This window comes from Temnothorax americanus, unplaced genomic scaffold (assembly GCF_048541705.1).
Source record: "Temnothorax americanus isolate GAGA-0224 unplaced genomic scaffold, ASM4854170v1 Scaffold35, whole genome shotgun sequence".
NCBI classification, from domain to species: Eukaryota; Metazoa; Arthropoda; class Insecta; order Hymenoptera; family Formicidae; genus Temnothorax; species Temnothorax americanus.
In genome coordinates this window covers 532993-548977 of record NW_027509496.1, presented here as the reverse complement: position 1 = coordinate 548977, position 15985 = coordinate 532993, and the positions used below count along the sequence as shown (strand labels likewise).

Genomic DNA, 15985 nt, shown 5'->3' with positions numbered 1-15985 from the left:
GGCCGCTCATTTCGGAATGAACATACAACAATTAGACGTAACAACGGCGTATCTAAATGGTACTATCAACGAGGAAATACTTATGTTCCCACCTAAGATGTTACATAAAGCTCTGGAATCTATAATCGAATCGGAGGTAAGCAACAGCCCAGTCGGCATCAAGGCGAGACAGATGCTCAACGAATTGCAGTCCGGCGAGAAGGTCTGTTTACTGAAAAGATCCTTGTACGGCCTTCGACAGGCAGGTAAATGCTGGTACGACACGCTGGATCAGACTCTAAAGAAACTCGGAGCAACCCCCTGTCACGGTGATCCATGCGTGTACTACATCGGACAAGGAAAGAACTTGCTGTTAATCGCGATCTATGTCGACGACATATTAATTGCCTCGCGTGACTCTAACGCCATCAGTAGGATGAAAGAGAGCTTGGCACAAGAGTTCGAAATCAAGGACCTTGGAAACGTTAATTGCTGTCTCGGTGTCCAGTTTATACGAGATGGCGGAAAAATCATCATGCACCAGAAGGGGTACATCGAAGATGTCTTAAGACGCTTCGGAATGACTGAGTCGAAGCCCGTCCAAACCCCAATGGATCCCAGCGTGAAGTTGGCGATGCCCGAGGATGCCTCTGACCCCAGTGTCCAGGCGCTGCCATATCGCGAGTTGGTTGGTGCCCTTACTTATCTGGCGGTTGCTACAAGGCCGGACATCGCTTATGCAGTCAGCTCGTTGGGCCGGTTCAACAATTCTTACGGAAGCATTCACTGGACTGCTGCCAAACGCGTATTGCGTTATCTGAGAGGTACGGCTGACCTAGGATTAACTTTCGAGGCAGATAACGACCCACTTAAAGGATTCGTCGACGCAGACTGGGGAAATTGTCCAATCGATAGGCGTTCCTTCACTGGTTACTCATTTATCTTGAGCAAGTGCGCTGTGTCGTGGGAAGCCAGAAAGCAGAGGACTGTGGCGCTTTCTTCGACCGAAGCGGAGTACATGGGCCTCTCCGAGGCCGCAAAAGAAGCAATTCACTGGCGTAGTTTCTTGATGGAGCTGGGCTTACGTGATCTGGCGGACATCGTTATCTTCAGCGACAGTTTGGGCGCTAAGAAGCTTGCGGAAAATCCCGTTTTTCACTCAAGAAGCAAGCATATCGACCTGAGACACCATTTCGTCCGCGATGCCTTGCTCGCAGGACAGTTTCGCATTGAGCACATCCCAACGGAGGATATGGTTGCAGACGTATTGACTAAGGGCCTGCCTGGTCCCAAGCATTTGAAATGTTTCAGATCAATCGGACTGGCTCCCTGTGCGGCTATCAACTAGACTAGAGTGCGTTTCGAGGGGGAGTGTTGGAGAGTCTACATCTCTACGTGGCGACACGCACTTCCGGCAGTACATGCGATACCACCCTGACGCGAGGTTCCTATTGGGCAAACCGCCCGCGCCGCCCATCTTATTATTTATATACTCACTGCCGCTACTCTGTTCAACGTGCATTCGGTGTACGACTCGGTCTGAGAGTCTTCCGTTTAATAAACACGACTGAAGCGTGTATTCACACTATTACTGCGCATTTTATCACGATCCTCCTTCGACCATCCCAACAGTCTTTTCTATAATGTATGTAACAAAATTTCTATAATATACGTGGTCTGTTTAAAAAGTAATGAAACTGAATTTTTTTCTTAGCAACTGGTAACACTAAAAACGAGGCTGCAATAGATTGAGAGCTACATTCATACTCTACCTTCAGTTAAAATTTTAATTTGATAACATTTACACATGTGATTCTACAATCATTTGTATAACTGTATGTTTGGATGACGCGTCACAAAAGTGGAACACAAGAAAATCGAGCAGCATTATGCGACTAAATTTTGTGTCCAGGACAATGCGGCGATGGAAACATTTAAGAAGTTGAAACGGACTTGCAAAGATCAAGTTCTATTCCGGGCACAAGGCATTTTTAGATGATGGTGAAATTGTGAAGATGAATCCCGTTCTAGACCACCAATGACATATTCAATTTGGTGTTTCAAATTTAATTTAACTGATCACCAATTATTTTTATTGTCAATTTTTTAAATGTCACATTATTCTGAAATGTGACATAGAATTTGCTGTGTCAAGCTTCACATAACGATGCTCGATTTTTTGCATTCCATTTTTGTGACGCGTTACCCAAACATACAAATGATTGTACAATTATACAAATGTTTGTAGAATCACATGTGTTAATGTTATCAAATTGAAATTTTAACTAAAGATAGAATATAAATGTAGCTCTCGATCTACTGCAATCTCGTTTTTACAGCGTTACCAGTTATTGAAAAAAATTCAGTTTTCTTATTTTTTAAACAGACCACGTATGTATAATTATCTCTAAAAAATATATTTTAATTATTTTAAGCAAACCGTTCTCACGTCTTAAGTTTCACAGTTTTTTTTTTTAATCATTGATATATGGCACGCCGTTTTGCTATTTATTAATAAGATCTTTTAATCTAAAATAAAAATTCAGTAATTGATTTAAACTGAACTAGATAGTTTTTCGGAACCATTTTTATTATGTCATAACATAATAAAAATGAATTAAAATTATGTATTCACGTAAAATTAATTCAAAATAAAAATTTTATGAATAAATAGAAAAACGGCGAGCCATACATAGAGAAAGGTACAGTTTATATGTCGAATTACTTTTATGTCAAGACATAATTTTAATTCATTTTTATTATGTCATGAGATAATATTAATGTATTTTTATTATGTCGTAACATAATAATAATTGCATAAATTTAAAATATGTAAGCTATCATAGTAATTCAGTAAATTAAAATTATGCTACAACATAATAAAAATTCACGAATTAAAATTATGCCATGGTTAATAGAATTTCAGTGAATAAAAATTATGCATACATAATGAAAATTGAAAATTAGAATTACGTGCTACTATCATTTCAATCCTAGATTTCATATAAAATTTTAATTTGAAAGAAATTTTTATTATGTCAAGACATAATATTTATTCGGAATTCCCATTATGTACATAATTTTAATTCTCGAATTTTTATTATGTACATAATTTTAATTCTCGAATTTTTATTATGTACATAATTTTAATTCTTGAATTTTTATTATGTACATAATTTTAATTCTTGAATTTCCATTATGTACATAATTTTAATTCCTGAATTTTTATTATGTACATAATTTTAATTCTTGAATTTCCATTATGTACATAATTTTAATTCCTGAATTTTTATTATGTACATAATTTTAATTCTTGAATTTCTATTATGTACATAATTTTAATTCCTGAATTTTTATTATGTACATAATTTTAATTCCTGAATTGCCATTATGTACATAATTTTAATTCTTGAATTGCCATTATGTACATAATTTTAATTCCTGAATTTTTATTATGTACATAATTTTAATTCTTAAATTTCCATTATGTACATAATAGAAATTCAAGAATTAAAATTATGTACATAATTTTAATTCCTGAATTTTTATTATGTCTAGACATAATAAAAATTCATCCAATTTTTAGACATAATTTTAATTCTGCCGCTAGGGAATTTTTAAGTCGATTCTTATGAATCAAGCTTAAATTCGATGTCCACGTGTCACGTGTCTCAGGTTGCCGATGACGAGGTCCAGATAGTGCGTTTCATAGTTTCGGTGTCTACGTGTATTAATACCTTAAATTCGATGTCCACGTGTCCCAGGTTGCCGATGACGGGGTCCAGATAGTGCGCTCCATAGTTTTCGGTGTGTGTGTGTGTGTGTGTGTCCAGGTGTAATAATACGTTGAATTCGATGTTTAGGTGTCCTACGTTGCCGATGACGAGGTCCACATAGTGCGCTCCGTAGTTTTCGGTGTCTAGGTGTATTAATACCTTGAATTCGATGTCCACGTGTCTCAAGTTGCCGATGACGAGGTCCAGATAGTGCGCTCCGTAGTTTTCGGTGTCTACGTGTATTAATATCTTAAATTCGATGTCCACGTGTCCCAGGTTGCCGATGACGAGGTCCACATAGTCCTCGTCATCGGCTACCTGAGACACGTGGACATCAAATTCAAGCTTGATTCATAAAAATCGACTTAAAAATTCCCTAGCGGCAGAATTAAAATTATGTTTAGACATAATAAAAATTGGATGAATTTTTATTATATCTAAACATAATAAAAATTAGATGAATTTTTATTATATCTAGACATAATAAAAATTCAGGAATTAAAATTATGTACATAATTTTAATTCTTGAATTTCTATTATGTACATAATAAAAATTTAAGAATTAAAATTATGTACTTAATAAAAATTCAGGAATTAAAATTACGTGCATAAAAATTCATGAATTAAAATTATGTACATAATAAAAATTCGGGAATTAAAATTATGTACATAATAGAAATTCAAGAATTAAAATTATGTACATAATAGAAATTCAAGAATTAAAATTATGTACATAATGGAGATTCAAGAATTAAAATTATGTACATAATAGAAATTCAAGAATTAAAATTATGTACATAATGGAAATTCAAGAATTAAAATTATGTACATAATGGAAATTCAAGAATTAAAATTATGTACATAAAAAATCTAGAATTAAATTTATGTACATAATAGAAATTGAAGAATTAATATTATGTACATAATAGAAATTCAAGAATTAAAATTATGTACATAATGGAAATTCAAGAATTAAAATTATGTAGATAAAAATTCAAGAATTAAATTTATGTACATAATAGAAATTGAAGAATTAATATTATGTACATAATAGAAATTCAAGAATTAAAATTATGTACATAATGGAAATTCAAGAATTAAAATTATGTAGATAAAAATTCAAGAATTAAAATTATGTACATAATAGAAATTGTAGAATTAAAATTATGTACATAATACAAATTGTAGAATTAAAATTATGTACATAATACAAAATCGGCAATTACAATTATGTGCATAATTTTAATTTCCGAAAACATTTTATGTCATAACATAAAATAAATTCAGAATTAATATTTTGTCTAGACATAATTTTAATTCTGCATTTTCAATTATGTAATAGCTTAATAATAATTTAATGAATTATAAATATGTCTAGACATAAAATAATTTCTTTTCTTCGAGTATCAATTTAATTTGGTAGAATTTTTATGATATTATTAAATAGCAAAACGGCGTGCCATATTGATACGTGTTGTTAAAAATTAAACATTGCTCGGAAATAAAGCTATTTACGGCCCGAAAAGTACAGAATCATTAACCAAGTCTTTTCCATATTTTATATACTATTTCCGAAATAATAGGGGACTGGGCCTAATATCGCCCTATTGTTCCTAATTCCACACTCTACGATATTGAGACTGTTACGTGTTGCATTCCGTCAGTGAGCAGTGGAAGCTGTTGAACAACACTGCTTTGGACAATCTTTTGTTTTATTTCAATTAGAATTGTAATATAAAAAGTAGCGTGGGAGTTCATAGTTTTAACGAGGTTTTGAAATTTTGCAAGAGATATCTTCCGTTATTAGCAAAAAATATATGTACTGAGAACAAATTTCTGTCATGAAAACATGTAATATTGTGTCTAATTTTATTCCTAAATTAGATATTTTCGTTGCTAACCATTATTGTGATGCTTCAATCGGTTATGTTTCTTCTTTGTGATGTTCCTAATTCCGCCCTTCTAATTCTAGGAATGTTCATTATACCGCCCATTTTTCCTAACTGATTTGCCTCTGGAATAGCTCTGACGCTTCCTTAGTCTCCTGTCCAATGATTAACAAAATCTTTTTCTGAGAGTAAATCGGCCAGGCGGGATGCTGACCACATCATCCCACCCTATAGTCCGTGAAACTCTATGGGCTTTCTAAATCGTTAAAAGAGGATATCTTTACCAACCTTATGTGCCCTATTTTGAGTTGTTTCTATTTCTAGCATATATTGTATGTTATAATTGTATTTTTAATAAAAATATGTAAGGGTGCGGTATTAAGAACTTTTCTTCGATGTCGTCAAATTCTGCTTTTTTTCCCAGAAAAAATAGTTAAAATAAATTTTGAACACATTCATGCCACGAAGATCATATTACGATAATCATAGAATAAAATGATGCGGTTTAGTTATATTTTATAGGAGTTTTCAGTCAAGATTTTGGTTTTTAAAAATGGAATGCTATATTTTAGGCAGAGTTCCCCTATATTTTAAATACTCACACAAAGTTTGTTAAATTTGTACAAATTATTTTTCAAAGTTTAGTAATAATAATGTGCAGAATTTAATGAAAGAAAAAATTGTGGAGTTTGCTAAACGTAATATATACATAATAACAAATTGAATTAAAGTATTAACTTACGTAGTTTCTTTTAATAAAAATTGTGATATTTATTTAGAATGTTCCAGGTCAGGTCAGTAAAACTTCAGGATCTTATAGGAAATTTAATTTGGAACAGAAAAATCTCTATATAAATATAGGTCTGAAAACGCTTTGTTGAAAACTGATAAACTTCGAAAAAATATTGATGATTTTTTTTTAATAATCCTTTAAAACCCATCATTTATTTGAAAAAAAGTAACCAAATAAATTTAATAAGTAATTAAATAACAAAACTAAATTAATTTTATTTAATTCTGATAAAGCATTAAAAAAAAATAAGCTCAAAACATCGAAAAAAACTAAAAAAACTAAAAAAACCGTTTTTCGATAATCTTTGTGTAAATGTTACAGTCAAAGTCCGAAACGCAGGCATTCCTAGGATTGACTAGTCAATCCTCAGGAACGACCAAGCGTCTTAGTCAAAGCCCGAAATAAGTTTTGCGTTTCGGCTTTTGACTAGTCAATCCTAGGAATAACTAATACGGCTAGTCAAAGTTAGAAACTAAAGAAAAATCACTTCGGACTTTGACTAGTCAATCCTAGGTGTGACTACGAGGCCATCTGACAATAAGTCTGATATATGCGCCTTGCACATGCATCTAACCTAATCTGATCTGTCAGCTGTCCGTGAGCGAGTTACGGTGCGTTGCAAGTTAATACACATCGAGCAAGCAGTAGTTGTGCGCACGTCTGTATCGTTTTGTGATATGTTTTATTTATTATTAGTTGTTATTACGCATTCTTAAAATAAGTATATCAACATTCAAAATGAGTGAAAACGAATGTAATATAACCAATGAGGTGGACATGAACCATATGAAAACTACATTTATGGAAAGAGTTGTTAGTTTGAAGAAAACGGCATGTTCATTTCATATTGAAAGCAGACAAAAGTATGAAGAGTTAATCAGTGAGGTAGAATCTGCAAAGATGGCAAAAAAAAGGACATCGTTACAATATCGGCGTCTGAAGCGTTATGACATCTTGCGTGTTGGGAATATAAAAAAGTTGATTATGCCGCTCTCTGATAAGAATAACGTATGTTACTATGTCACAGATGACGAGTTGTTTGATGTAATTGACAGTGTTCATCGTGAGTGTGGTCATGGAGGTAGAGATCGTACAGTAAAAGCATTAAGAGATAAATATGCAAATGTTACGATAGAATGCATTAACTTGTATTTAGATTTATGCATACCATGCCAAAAGAAAAAGAGTCATCCTAAGAAGGGACTGGTGGTAAAACCATTAGTATTTACAGAGATTCATGCACGCGTACAAGTTGATCTCATTGACATGCAGACGTGTCCCGATCGTGATTTCAAGTATATCTTAAACTATCAAGATCACCTGACAAAATTCGTGATTTTACGTCCTCTGAAAACAAAGACCGCAGAAGAAGTGGCTCACATTCTCTTAGATATTTTTTGTATTTTGGGTGCCCCTTCAGTACTTCAATCGGACAATGGCAGAGAGTTCGCCAACCGCATTATTGAAGAATTGAAAACCATGTGGCCTGAGTTATCTATAGTACACGGTAAACCGCGGCATTCCCAAAGTCAGGGTAGCGTAGAGCGGGCAAACCAAGACGTACAGAAAATTTTGTTTGCGTGGCTGGAGGATAACAAGACCAATCGTTGGAGTGAGAGGCTTAAGTTCTGTCAACTGCAGAAAAATTGCGCTTATCACACTGGAATACGACAAACTCCATTCGAAGTCATGTTTGGTAAGCATAACTTTAATACGTAAGTTTCTGTATACAAATACTACCTATAGATAAGTGAAGAAGTTGACCGATTTTTTGTTACAGGAAGAAAAGCTCACGTAGGAATACAGACTCTACCAGATTCTATAAAAAAGATTCTTCGAACTGAGGAAGAATTAGAAAGCACTTTAATAAATCCTCCAACAGAAGAGAACGAAAATACATCTGTTGTTCCAATACAAGACGATTCCAATCCAATTACAAATCCCGTAGAAGAAATAAATATTCGACAAAACGTCCCCACGGATATAAAAATATGTTGTATTTGCAAAAAAGAAAGCTCTGGAGCACATACCTGCTGTAAATGTGGGCAAATTGTACACACTACATGCGCTGATAGTACTATAAGTACAGAAGAAGGCTTTGAAAGTACAGTGGTATGTATCCGCTGCGCGCAAAAAGAATTAATAACTATAAATAAAGAAAAGGCTATTGATGGACTTCAAGCTCAAGCAAATATTATGAAACAATTATCCGATAAAAAATTTCCACCTATTGAGGTGGGAAAAACTGTTACTGTGCCTATTCCATGCGTGGATAGAGCAAAAGGTGACGCTCGAAATGTGCTTGGCATAATAACAGAAAAAACCGGTGATGGATTGTATAAGGTAGGCACCAAACAAGGAACTATAAATACACTTTTCTCAAGGAATCAGATACAAGAATGTAAGGAAAATTTGATTAATGTTAATGACATACCCAATATAGAATTATCCTTGAGAGAAGTTAGTACCAAAGATTCAAAGTTTGGAGGCCAAGGCTTTATAAAATGTAATTGTAATAAAAAGTGTAATTCTAATTTGTGCAAATGCAAAAGGTCAAACGTATTGTGCAATTCTAAATGTCATAAATCAACTGATTGCCAGAATAAGTGATTCACTTATTCTTGATTCTTATTGTCGATTTATGATATTTCGATAATTATTTCTTCTTAATTCTTTTTTATACTATGTATTTCAAATTCCTTTATGTTCTGTACTTTTGAAAGAGGTTTTTTATATTGTCTCTCTAATTTTAAAAATATTTCTTTTTTATCAATTAATTTAAAAAATAATTAAAATATTTTTATGTTATGTGCTTTTAAAGAGAGTATATTTTATGTTCTAAGAGGCTAAATTTTTACCAAAGATATGTCTATTTTATATTATTAATTACAGTATTTTATATTATGTTAAAAGTACATACCTAACTAACACTAAATATAGGTACTTTCTAAGTGTAAGATGTTATGTTTGATGATGCCAGAATAAGTGATTTACTTATTCTCGATTCTTACACTTATTGTCGATTTATGATATATATTTCAATAATTATTTCTTCTTAATTCCTTTTTATACTATTTTAAATTCTTTCATGTTCTGTACTTTTCAAAAAGATTTTTTATGTTGTCCCTAATTTTAAAAATAATTTTTTATATTGGTTATTTAAAAAAAAAATTAAAATATTTTTATGTTATGTGCTTTTATAAAGAGAGATTTTATGTTCTAAAAGGCTAAATTTTCATCAAAGATATGTCTATTATATATTACCTAGTAATTACAGTATTTTATATTAAAATTATTTTGTGTTCTGTACTTAACCAACCTAACCCGTTCCCTACCTAACCAACACTAAATGTAAGTACTTTCTAAGATGTTATGTTTACAAAATATTTTACTAAAGCTACATTTTTAAACTTAAGGAGAAAAACTATGTACAAGAGTAAAGTAAAGTAAAAAGCTACATTAGGTTAACATAATGTAACTTATAATTTATAAAGTGAGAATATTACAATACATAGGTTAGATGACGCGCTTTAAAAGTATTTAACTGTTTAAAGCATTTTAAACCAATATTTTACCAAAGCTACATTTTTAACCTTAAGGAGAAAAAACTGTGTACAAGAGTAAAAAAGTAAATAAAAAAACCACATTATGTTAACAATAAGAACTTAATTTAGTAAAAATAATCTTGATTTTATTTGTTAACAGTCACACAGTCTGAATTAAAGCCACACCTAGGATTGACTGGTCAAAGTCCGAAGTGATTTTTCTTTAGTTTCTAACTTTGACCAGCCATATTAGTTATTCCTAGGATTGACTAGTCAAAGTCCGAAGTGATTTTTCTTTAGTTTCTAACTTTGACTAGCCGTATTAGTTATTCCTAAGATTGACTAGTCAAAAGCCGAAACGCAAAACTTATTTCGGGCTTTGACTAAGACGCTTGGTCGTTCCTGAGAATTGACTAGTCAATCCTAGGAATGCCTGCGTTTCGGGCTTTGACTGTAACATAAATACTACATTCATAGCGTTCGCATTAGTAACAATTAGTAGCTAATTATTTTTTAAAATCATCCAAAAAACCTGTGATTTTCAAAATTTTTATTAGCTATAATGTTTTAATGAAGTGTTTCCGGACCTACGTTTATAGGAACTTTCTTAATTCCAAATTCAATTTCCTACAAGATCCTGAAGTTTTATTGACCAAGAACTTCTGTATATTTGTTATATCACATCTTTAATTTGCCACATTAATTTTTAACTATTGTTGAGCTTTAATTTTTTGATTAAACAAATACTTACCTTCATCATCGCAAAATGGAATATCACAATATTCTTTTTCTACTAATTCGTAACCCTTTTCTTCTACGTAACACCAAGGACCACCCACATCACCATTTGGATTTCTACAGAAATTATTTGCCTTCACTCTTGATCTGTCAGGAAAATCTTTATCACGGAATTTAACAATCTGAAAGCAATTACCAAATATTAAAAAATCTAAAAAGTAAATTTTTATGGCAAATGCATTTTTTTTCAATAATTTATGCGACAGTAAGATTCAGTTTTCTTACTTTTGTATCATCGAGTTTAAAATTTCTGTTCCAAGATTTACACTTTCTTTTTGAAGCACTGAAACTATGACTTCCACCATACTCGGCTCCTGATCCCGTTACGATACAATCTATTATGCAATTATGTAAAACATTTTGAATATTTGTTAAGTTATTTATGAAATATATTTGCTATAATTTCTTTATGGAAAATGTAACGGACAACATTACAAACACTACATCAAAATTTATTTTTAAGAAAAATGTTATCAACGCTGATTTCATGAAATGCAAACAATGTCATATTTTTTGACGTAATTCCGATAACTTTAACGACACTATTTATCAATTTTTTAAATGTTTTTGTAAAGAAAATATAGAGAAAATTCCCAAAAGTATAACTTTTAATCTCAAAATTATAAGAATTATTAGATATATAAGATTTTCGTATAAAGATATATTTGTCGTTAAAATTACATCGCAAATCGGAAATTAATTTTACTTGACTATGTTAACTATATATGACGATATACAGGGTGTTTGAAATAAAAGTACCCACCTGAATAGGGGGGGGGGTAGATTGGGTCAAACTGAAAAGAAAAGTTTCGTACCATTTTGCAAAATTCGCAATAGTTAACGAGTTATTAAATAAAACGTCTGAGCGAATAAGCGCACAAGGAGCGATAGAGGCGGGCCTCGGCGGCTGGCTGGGCTGGCACCGTGGCACGGTGCCCGGCGCGCGGCGTGCGGTGGGGGTCGAGAGACGAGCGGCGAGCGGGGTGCGGCGCGGCGCGGCGAACGTCAAGCGACAGATGTTATACACTGCGGCGAAAAAGTATTAGAGCCAGCCCATACTAAACTTACGATAATTCCTTCGCGTAAACGGGATTTTGTAGTAACTTACAATAATTTACTACGCGTAAACGAGTGAATTATCTAAGTTACTACAGAAGTAACGAACTCGCGTAAACGTAGTAACAGTAGGTAGCACACGTATTGCATAGGCATTGCCGTAGCGTCTTACGCTTTAGATAATATTAATTAGTTTAGCTTGAATTATGTGTAATAGAAACATTTAATTTTAGTAAATTTAATTATTTTGCACGTCAAAGTTTACGAGGTTTACCACAAGCTTTACCTTAACTTTTGTTTATGTTAGAATAACTTTAATGGTGCGTGTCCACCTGCGAGTAAAACTCTCGAGAGTAGCTCTCGAGATTGATTCTCGCAAATGGACATATTCCTAAAGAGTACCTATAACGGAGAATGAATCGCAGCTCTCGGCGAGCGAACTTTTCAAGACCTACTCGCAAATCGACACGACGTTATTTTACTCTCGGAGATCAGCTTGCCAAGCTCGAACGCTGTTCGTATTTTGAGAACTACATGATATGACACAAAGGAACTTATTGAATAATGCGGAAATCATAAACCATTGTAGAATACTACTGTGACAGAAATAAAAGTTTTTTTAATTTTTATGTTTTGCGAATAAAGTTCGAAAAATTCATAATTTAAAGAATTAAACAATAATATTTTTAATACATTCTCTTATTACTTGGTCAATAATTAGTTACACTTAATTTAACATACTTTGCACGTTTTAATTACAGCGTTAAAATTAAATAAATTTTTACATCGCGAATTAAGTACATAAAAAAAAAGAAAAAAAATATTTAATATTTACATGTAAAAATCTAACATCAAGGTATTTCGCAAACAGAAAACTAAATAATAATATCGCACTATGTATTCCATTTCACAATTTGTAAGTCTGTAGAAACTTTTAATTGTTGGGAATCTTCAATCTTAAGCTCTCTAATTTAGAGCAGATCCGACACCTGCGATCAATCCATTGCTTGACCCAGAAGGTTTTTTTGTTGTTATTTAACACCCTTTTTCTTTTTAAAATAGTACAATGTCAGAAAAATTACTCTCAAATGGACAGTGTCAGAATAACTCTCGAGAGCTACTCTGGAGAGTTTTACTCGCAGGTGGACACGCGCCTTAAAACTCTCGAGAATATCTCTCGAGAGTTATTCTGACACTGTCCATTTGAGAGTAATTTTTTTGACATTGTATTCTCGCGAGCATCTCGCGGGAATCCGGAGAGTATTCTTTCGGAGAGTTCTCTCAAAACCGTATCCACTTACGTATTTTTTTAGTTGATGTCTGAGGGTGGTGACATCATAATGTCGCGTAAACGAAAAAACTTGCGGTTGCTATAATGGCTAGCATTATTTTAAAAAGGAAAAGGATGTTAAATAACAACAAAAAGACCTTCTGGGTCAAGCAATGGATTGATCGCAGGTGCCGGATGTGCTCTAAATTAGAGAGCACATGGGAGTCTTCAATCTTAAGCTCCCAACAATTAAAAGTTTCTACAGACTTACAAGTTGTGAAGTGGAATACATAGTGCGATATTATTATTTAGTTTTTAGTTTGCGAAATACCTTGATATTATATTTTTATATGTAAATATTTATTTTCCTTTTTTTTTTAAATGTATTTAATTCGCGATGTAAAAATGTATTTAATTTCAACACTGTAACTAAAAGGTGCAAACTATGTAAAACTAAAGTGTAACTAATTATTGACCAAGTAATTCGAAAATGTATTAAAAATATTCCTACCTAATTCTTTAAATTATGAATTTTTTTCGCACTTTATTCGCAGAACATTAAAATTTTAAATTTTTTTTATTTCTGCACAGTAGTTATAAAGTATCGTTTTCCACAATAGTTCATGATTTCCGCATTGTTTAATAAATTCCTTTGTGTTATCAAAGGAACATACTTTTGCCATCTCGATTTTTACTCTCAACAAGTAGCTCTCAAAATACGAACAGCGTCCGAGCTTGGCGAGCTGATCTCCGAGAGTAAAATAACGTCGTGTCGATTTGCAAGTAGGTCTTGACAAGTTCGCTCGCCGAGAGCTGCGATTCATTCTCCGTTAGGTACTCTGCAGGAATATGACTATTTGCGAGAATCAATCTCGAGAGCTACTCTCGAGAGTTTTACTCGCAGGTGCACGCACCATAAGACGTTCTATTTGTTAAAAAATAATTGTATTAAAAGAACTCAAAATAATATTTAATTTCTACATGACATACGCATAAAATGTTAAGTTATCAGTTATCACGTTGACATAAATGTAACATATGAAAATGTTAAGAAAATAATAACATAGTTGTTGTATGTGTATTTTACATTGAAGTAATAATTAAATTTTGGTAACACAAGGAAATTATACACGATTTTTTGCTGCATATACGTGCCGCGTAACGCAACATTCTCGTACGTAATTTCTGTACGTAAGGCGTAAGATACTACGGTAATGTACGTGCGCTGGCTCTTAGCCTCTCGCCTTTTCGATGGCAGGAAAATGATACGCTACCATTTCCACACCACCTTGCGGTAGATAACTTGGTGCGTTTTTTTAATAGTGGTTTCCCCGTTAGGCCTAATCCACTCTCATTATTTAATGCAAAAATTGTTCGAAGTGCCGTCCTCTCTCTCGTATGCAGAGTTCGGCCCTTCGTACAATATTGCGCGTCGCACGGTGCACCATGTCCGGCGTAATAGTATTGAAGGCCGCAACAATAGCTTCACGTACCTCGTTTTCTCCACCATTACGCCGCTGCTCGATTAGACTTTTTATATGACCCCATACAAAAAAGTTTAATACATTTAAATCTGGCGACCGTGCCGGCCAGGCGATTGGGCCACCACGACCCATCCACCTATCCGGAAAACGCGCGTCTAATATTTCGCGCACTTGACGACTAAAATGAGCCGGAGCTCCGTCGTGCTGAAAAATTAGCTGCGCCCGTACGCGAAGGGGCACAACCGCGAGAAGAACTGGCAATTCATTCTCAATAAAATTGGCATAAATATTGCCAGTTAAACGCGGTGGGAGAAAATATGGACCGATCTGAAAATAATGAATAAAAATGTTTCTTCACTTAAACAACAAGAGAAAATTGCTTTTTTTCTACTTTTACTTACCACTTGATTCCCGATTACTCCCGCCCATACGTTTATGAACCGGCGATATTGAAAATTGCCCTCACGGACGACGTGCGGGTTTTCATCAGACCAATAAACGAAATTCCGGGAATTGAATACGCCGTTTGGTGTAAACGTCGCTTCGTCGGTCCACAGAATGTTATCCGGGAAAGATAAATTCCGTCGGCATTGCGCGAGGAACCCTACGTATGTTTTTTTCCACAGTTTCTAATTATTGTACACTTAAATTACCGCGAATATAAAAAGCTGATAATGACAATACCTTCACAAAAGTATATCCGTGGTTCTAGATTTCGCGCTAAAAGCTGTTGCACCCGCTGGTAGTGGTACGGATGCAACCCATTCTCTCGTAAAGTGCGATGCACCTCGCACCGAGAGAGATGATACTCGCATGCTGCACGACGCACGCTGTTGTTCGGATTTTCATAAAATGCGTCGAGTATTCTCTCTTCGTCTCGAACACGACGACGCACCGGTATGTCTCTTCTATTATGCACAAGACAACCTGTCTCACGCAATTTTTGCACAACACGATAAATAGTACGACGTGTTGGATGCACGCACGCCCGGGAAATCGTTCCGCATACATCCGAGTCGAGGCACGCATTTTTCTGCGCTAGTTAGCAAGCAACTATCACATTTTTATATTCTTGAGAAGAAAATCTTATTGTCGCTATCAAATACCGCGCGAACACTTATCGACTGATCCCGAGATTCCCGCGTATGTTTTTCTTTTGTCTACAGTCGCCGAAAGTCAATTGTTTCTGGCTAGAATCGCCTACAAAACAACTTCTTGTGCAGTCGCGTAAACCTTCGCATAGTAATAGACAGCGACAATGCGATTTACTTCGGAGGGAGACAGGTTGTCTTGTGCATAATAGAAAAGACATACCGGTGCGTCGTCGTGTTCGAGACGAAGAGAGAATACTCGACGCATTTATGAAAATCCGAACAACAGCGTGCGTCGTGCAGC

General features: G+C 34.0%; 1 pseudogene across 1 annotated transcript; it reads left to right on the top strand.

Moving 5' to 3' along the window:
* Window positions 1–7027: 7027 nt before the first annotated feature.
* LOC143901657 (KRAB-A domain-containing protein 2-like) lies at window positions 7028–9441 on the top strand (annotated as a pseudogene). Its single transcript, XR_013258147.1, has 2 exons — window positions 7028–8133; window positions 8218–9441. The product of XR_013258147.1 is annotated as a KRAB-A domain-containing protein 2-like (transcript).
* Window positions 9442–15985: the final 6544 nt, after the last annotated feature.